Source organism: Microtus ochrogaster, unplaced genomic scaffold (assembly GCF_000317375.1).
Source record: "Microtus ochrogaster isolate Prairie Vole_2 unplaced genomic scaffold, MicOch1.0 UNK56, whole genome shotgun sequence".
Taxonomy (NCBI): domain Eukaryota; kingdom Metazoa; phylum Chordata; class Mammalia; order Rodentia; family Cricetidae; genus Microtus; species Microtus ochrogaster.
Window position 1 is genome coordinate 1,217,706 of NW_004949154.1, and position 6,647 is coordinate 1,224,352.

Genomic DNA, 6,647 nt, shown 5'->3' on the forward strand with positions numbered 1-6,647 from the left:
TTTATTTTATTTTTCTGACCTCATCCCCAGAAAGCAAGCAATCCATTCTGCACTGGACATGTAATTCCACTTGGTTTTGACACTGCCTACCCGGAGGCAGAGTCTCATCCCTTTGTCTATTTGGGAGTAGGAAGTTGAGGTCATTCCGTGTCAATGGTTATGATATAGTGCACACACACAAGAGATACACAGACACACACACACCAGCAGTTTGGTTTTTCAGCTATCTTTCCTTGCTTAGAGTTCACATATCTCATCTAATTTAACACTTGTTTGGAAAGAACAAGAAAGATACCTTTTGTCAAAATAAATGGCCTTTTAGCCAGCTTCCTAAAACATCTTTAGAGGATGAAGGGTAAAAGACAGCCCTTTCCAACATACAGTTTACATTAATAAGGCCATTTTTAGAGATCTTCCCAGATAACCTCAGGATCAGACGGGTCGTTGCCAGGGGAACCACCCACGCCTTTGGAAGGACGAGACTTTCATCCTCAACCTCTGAGGAAGAAAGGTGGCTAATGATGGAGTTGGTTCCCGTGACCAATGGTTTGGCTGAACGCGTCCACACAGAGTGACCATTGTTTAGTGGGTTATCCTTTCCAAGGTTATTTCCTGTTCTTATGCCCACAGACACCTTATTAACAACTGATTAAGATGTTAACTGTTGCTGAGGGCAGGGAGCGCAGTGACAGATGGCTTGCCTAGCATGTGCATGGCCTTGACCCCTAAAACAGTAGCAGGTAACTGCTAAGTACTCTTTATATTTACAGAATCCATAACTTCTGGTAATGTTTGGATTACATCAGGGTGTGTACTGTCCTTCCTTGTTCTTTAATTTCACACTCCAACTAATACAAACATGTGAATAAATGGATATGAAGTCCAACTTTCCTACAAGTAATGTCTATCTAAGAATTACAGGACCTGGCCCCAGGAGGTTGCAGCCAAGGTCTCTCTCATGATGTTCTGGCCAGAAGGAAGAAAAAGAGGGAGCTGCATGCCCTGGATGAGAGGACACGAGAGACTCAGCATGTAGCACCCACGCCGTATTTCACTCTTTACAAAACCCTTTTACTTATCTGCACTCCATAAGACAGAGATTTGAGGCCTACAGTGCCCTGTTTTCTCAGAGGCAGGCCCTAAGTGAATCTGATTCCCTTCCCACCAATTCTCTCCTGAGTATTTGCTTTCAAGCAATGAGCGACAAGGGACCCCTGTCCACAACCTCAGATGCCGTCACTCTCTGTCTAGATGTAAATCAAGGTTCCTGCAACCCCGTTATCAGGTTCCATCAATTGGCTAAGGAGAGTCAAGAGTTTGGGAAAATGTGAAAATTTAACTATATAAAGGTGTGTTACATTTGTTTATGCTGTGGACTTTAACTGTGCAAAGGTGTGTAACATTTGTTTATGCTGCATTTGTTTAATTATATAAGGATGTTTTGCTCTTGCATGTTGCCTGCCTAAGGCTCTTAAGTGTTCTATTAAATAGCTAGGCAGAGAAAGGATAGGCGGAGCTGGCGGACAGAGAGAATAAGTAGGAGGAGAAATCTAGGCTCAGGAGAGAAGAAAGGAGAACAAGAGAGAAAGAGAGGGACCCACCGGGGCCAGAAGTTAGGCAGCTGCCAGACAGACGTGGAGAAGTAGTGAAAGTAAGATATAAAAAAAAAAAAAAAGGTAAAAAAGTCCCGAGGCAAAATGTAGATGAAGAGAAACAGGATCATTTAAGTTATAAGAGCTAGTGGGACAAGCATAAAATAAGGCTGAGCATTCGTAACTAATAAGTCTCTGTGTCATGATTTGGAAGCTGGTTGGTGGTCACCCCCTACCCCCCAATAAAACACTGGTACAGGGAAGCAGTTAGGTTCACTGGCTGGATAATCACAGGTATCTATAAAGAACAGTGACATACACCAGCTGTAAGGGGTGGCAGTACATGGTATGCAGCACACGGAAGGAGTGCAGATATTCCGTGCCCTCTCTGGGCATTCCACCATCAGAAAGCCTCTGTACGTTTAGTGATCAGGAAACTCGCCAAGCCCTGTCTTTTCTGGATTTCTCTAGATGTTTCATTATATACGTGTAATAAACCAAATTTCTGGGCATTGGAATCAACTCCATCATTAGCCACTCTTCCTGCTCAGAGGTACCAACTCTTTAAGACATAGTTGGTCCCCTTGGCAATTCCCCACTCCAATCCTGCGGTGATTTAGAGAGCTTTCTGAAAATGGCGTTAGTCACATAAACGGTATATTTGAAAGGGCTGTTTTCAACCTTCCTCCTCTGAAGATATTGCAGAAAGCCAAGCCAAAAGGCTAATGATTTTGATAAAAGGTATCTTCCCGTGTATTAAATTACAAGGTATATGTGAACCCTGAACCAGAAAAAGTGGATGAAAAAGAAACTGGAGGGGTGTGTGTGTGTGTGTGTTGGGGGCATATTTCTGTGTGTGTCTCTGTGTGTAAACTGCTGGTGTGTGTGTTAAGTCACACCATTGACACAACGACTTCAACTTCCTAAAGCCAAAATAAGCAAAGGGTTAAGGAACAGCCCTTAAGGGAAGATTACTGTGAATGAAAAGCTGACACTGGACTGGTTTTGTGTGCACTAATCTTAACCTCACAGGTACTTATCCAGGTAGGCATTGTTATCCCCTGATGATGAAATCCAGGAAGAATAGACAGTATGTGGGAAAACCCAGCTGTGAATTCAGGTGCCTCTAAAGAGCTCTCCTTCCTTGTCCACAACCACTCTGGTGTGCCGTGTTCAATTTAGAAGTTACTGATAAGGTCACATAATAGATTATCCGTAAGCCAAAACACACTTGGCATCTACCAACCATCTCAGAGAATTATGGTAAAAATTTACCCAGGCACTTTGTGCTCTGATCTCACCCGTGATATGATGCCACGGATGAGTTACGATTCAGCAAGTACCAACTTATTGGAGCAGGTGAGGAGCAGGCAGGAAGAACGTTTGCAGGCCCACCTTTTTGGCAACTCTGCTGGAGCAATGTCAAAAGGCTCTAGCAAATCCTGTTCTCTCTCAAGCTCAACAAGTCACAGGCAGCTCCAGACTTTCTGTGATTCAGAGCTTAGAGGCAAGCCTCTAAGGTGGAGAAAAGGCCAGGTTTTGAAGTGTTTGTGGTTGCCAGGGTATTGGGGGAGTTGGCCGCAAATCTAGAGCCATCTGGATAGCAGAGAGGGAAAAGAAGATGTTCCCATTTGGGCAGAAAAGGCTCTAGAAAAAGACTTCTAAAAATACTACATTTGGGGTAACTTCTGGCCCAGAAACAGCTGCCCGCCACCCCTCCCGAGGCCTGTAAGGTCAAGTGGCATTGCAAAACACAGAGTTCAAGGGGATGAACCTTAGGCTGGGAAAGCATTCTACCCTCTGGCACAAACCAAGAGCCAGATGGCTCCCACCTGTCACTGGTGGGAGATGTGGGAAACGTAGGCTAGTTTCTGAGCTATCTGGGTCACATTGGGCCTTAAAGAGCAGGGTTGCTATCTTGGGTTGGATCCTATATCCAAGGACCTCCAACAGGAGGGATCAGGTGTCACCTCTTCCCTACTAGAAGGTCAGGGTGATGTGAGCTGCAACTCTAACGGCAGCCTGCTGGGTTTTCTGTGCCAGCTTTCTTTACCAGTTCCTAAGCCCAGGCAATAGGAATCTGACCACCACCGTCATGCTTCCTCATGCCTCTTAAGAATTTCAGTTTTTTGCTAGGTAGTTGGTGGTACATGCCTTTAATCCCAACACTCAGGAGGCAAAGGCAGGGGGAGCTCTGAAAATTTGAAGTCATCCTGGCCTATAAAGTGAGTTCCAGGATAGAGAAACCCCATCTCAAAAAAGAAGTTTACAGTTTTGTTGTTGTTTAAGCCAGGGGTCTGACGTAGCCCAGGCTGACCTGAACTTCTTATGCAGCTGAGGATGACTTTGAACTCCTCCTGCTTCCTCCTCCCAAGTATTGAGTTTACAAGCATGTGCTTCCCATATGTCACACTGGGGACTGAACCCAGGGCTTTGTGAATAAAGGCAAGCACTCTACCAACAGAGGTACATGCCAGCCTTCACCAAATTATTATTGGCTTTTTGAGACATGGTTTCTCTTTGTAGCCCTGGTTGTCCTGGAACTTTCTCTGTAGACCAGGCTGGCCTCAAACTCCAAGATCCACTTTCCTCGGCCTCCTGAGTGCTAGGATTAAAGACATGCACCACCATGGCCCAGTTCCTTATCAAATTATTAATCCACAAAGATGCTATAGTCATTAAGAGCCAAACAGTCTTGGCCTCTAAAAGATGGAAGCATGTCTGAAACCTTTTTGCTTACTCAGACAAACGGGCGGTACTCAATAAGTAATAAGTATATGCTATCAATTTTTTGTTTGTATAGTGATTTATACGTACCAAGTGCTTACTATCTACCTCATTTAATTCTGACGGGTGTGTGTGCGTGTGTGTGTAGCTGCAAATCAAACTCAGAGCTATCAGACAGGCAAGCACCCTACCACTACAAAACAAAAGACCAGCATGTGTGTACAAGGATGTATGTGTGGAAGCGAGACCAACTCGAGCACGTTGGTTCTCTCTTACCACGTGGGTCCCAGGAATCAAGGTCATCATCAGGCTTAGCGGCAGGTGTCTTTTCCCCGTGGAGCATCTCACCAGCCGTAATTACCTTATAGTTAGCATTATGCTCCATTTGGCTCAGAGCAGAGGTGGGACTTGATCCCCAAGCCCAGAAGCTCAGGCTTGCCCTTTCAATTGTCCACACTTCAACACTGCCTCGGTAATGCCTGCTCTCTGCCCACGGAAACATACAGTTCCACCGACCACCATCAAGCTCAAAGCAGAAGACCCCCAGATCTCCCAAGAGGAGGAGCCCTCACACTAAAAGATGGCCCACCTGCTGAGTTTACAGTTTATGAATCTAGGAAGTAAGATAGGGGACAGCCTCGGATAGCGCTGCTGAGACTGGCCACACCTGTTCAGACAGCTGCAGATCGGCTCGGGCAGGAGCAGTCTCAGCTAGGCGAAACTGCTTTACTTACTATGGTGGTAAGAAGTCGCTATAAGTTCTGCTGTGGTTTGCTCAGCCAGGGTAGGGTGGAGCTGTCCACACGGCCCCCTTGGGCTCCTTCCTCTTCTTTTTCACTTCTCACTATAAATCACTACAAGGGCAGGAACTGACTTGGTGCCCTCTGCTGGCTCCAACAGTCCCTTCACTACTCAAACGCCCGTCCTGTGAATCAGCGGTCCTCAGCTCCGGACTGCCCATCTGGACTGCCGGCACAGCCTGTTAAACAAGGATGTCTGCCCCACCCGGGCAACCCACTCAGACTCTCCCAGGGAGGGGTTCAGAGCCTTTTTTTTTTTTTAAAGTGCCCCAGGATTCCTGTGGCAGAATCAGACAGCAGTTGCAAAGGTCAGCAGCCCAGAGAAGAAAAGTGCACTTTAAAGCAAAGCATCCTAAGGGGCTCTGTACAAAGGACATAGGCTGAATTCTATCACAAACTATCTGTCACCGCCATTACACCTGTTACTTAACCTATCTGACTTTCAATCTCCTCCACTGTAAATCCTGTTGAAAGTGGGTTAAGAGTGGCTTTGAGAAATTAAACCGTTTGTGCAAGCACCATGTTCACGGTTTGTTCCACAGCCTCCCAGCAACTCAGTCAAACTTGACACTAACTTTCTTGGGATCACCAGCACCTCATATAGAATGATTAATAAATGCTTGCTAAAAAAATATCAGAAACCCGCCAAGAAGCCACAAGTGTAAGACATAAAGACTTGAAGAAGTGGGGGGTAGGTTATTTGAACAGTGAATCCAAATATACAACAGCCACATGAGAAGCATTGCTGAGGTGCAAGTTCCTAAACGAGACGAAGTCACCATTAAGGAGAATGAAGTCAGCGTCTGGCAGGTTGGAGGCAGCCCTAGCTAAACCCCTGACAGCTGTTACCCAGCAACTGTATTGGGGGGGGGGGGCAGGGTGCCTGCAAAAGGGAGCGCCGCTCCCTTCCCAAGGCCAGACTCCCGACGACAGGGTGTCAGTGGCATGTGCTATTTCGAACAGCACATGCCCTGCCAAGCGCTTCATAGTGGCCTCGCAAGGCCTGTGAGGTCGGGGTACCCAGAGGGGTGCTCCAACTGGGATGGCAGGAGGCGGGATCATGGGGTTAGGGGAGGTGTACGGCTCAGCACTGGCCTCATCCCCAAGTCTAGTAGCTGCTCCCTCTACTGGACCTCAGTGCTCGAACCCGCTTTTCCAAACACTCTCCTCCTGGGTTACTTAGTAACAACGCCCCCGGTTGCATAGCAACGAGGATCCGGGTCCCAGGCTTGCTAAATCCCACGCTCCACGTTCGACCCCTCCCGACTCGGGCTCACAGGCCTCTCGGCTCCGCCTTATTGCCGCCTGCAAATCTTTCCCTTAAGCTGCGTCCACAGCCCAGATCTCGGTCCTCACTCACCCTGCTCCGGCCACCGCTATCCTTCACGTGCGACTTCGCTAAAAAACGCGCCAGCAAACCCGCGCCTCAACTCCCGGGGTGTTGGTTTAGAGTCTGCGCATGCGCGGGCGATTGAGCTGGGCGACTGGAGGGCCTCTTAGCTGCCCGAGCGGACACCGTGGACGCATG

General features: G+C 47.4%; 1 protein-coding gene across 1 annotated transcript in view; it reads right to left on the reverse strand.

Annotated features, from left to right (window-relative positions):
* Tmem109 (transmembrane protein 109) overlaps nucleotides 1–6,647 on the reverse strand; it is a 12,311-nt gene extending 5,664 nt beyond the window's left edge. Inside the window, exon 1 of the mRNA XM_005369652.2 lies at nucleotides 6,480–6,647. The gene's annotated coding sequence lies outside the window, so the exon portion shown is untranslated. The remainder of the gene's footprint in view (nucleotides 1–6,479) is intronic.